Genomic DNA, 252 nt, shown 5'->3' with positions numbered 1-252 from the left:
GTGCTCCAGCCCCCGGATCATTTTTGTGGCCCTCCTCTGGACCTGCTCCAACAGTTCCATGTCCTTCTTGTGCTGAGGGCTCCAGAGCTGGACGCAGTACTCTAGGTGAGGTCTCACCAGAGCAGAGTGGAGGGGCAGAATCCCCTCCCTCGCCCTGCTGGCCATGCTTCTCCTGATGCAGCCCAGGGTACGGTTGGCCTTCTGGGCTGCCAGCACACATTGCCGGCTCATGTCCAGCTTTTCATCCACCAG

General features: G+C 60.3%; 1 protein-coding gene across 1 annotated transcript in view; it reads right to left on the bottom strand.

Annotated features, from left to right (window-relative positions):
• The window catches only part of KIF6 (kinesin family member 6), a 162,050-nt gene that overhangs the window by 91,988 nt on the left and 69,810 nt on the right, over positions 1-252 (bottom strand). The window lies entirely within an intron of this gene.

Source organism: Egretta garzetta, unplaced genomic scaffold (assembly GCF_000687185.1).
Source record: "Egretta garzetta isolate BGI_Z169 unplaced genomic scaffold, ASM68718v1 scaffold306, whole genome shotgun sequence".
Lineage (NCBI taxonomy): Eukaryota > Metazoa > Chordata > Aves > Pelecaniformes > Ardeidae > Egretta > Egretta garzetta.
The sequence above is the reverse complement of the archived record's forward strand: the minus strand, read 5'-3'. Positions and strand labels throughout refer to the sequence as shown.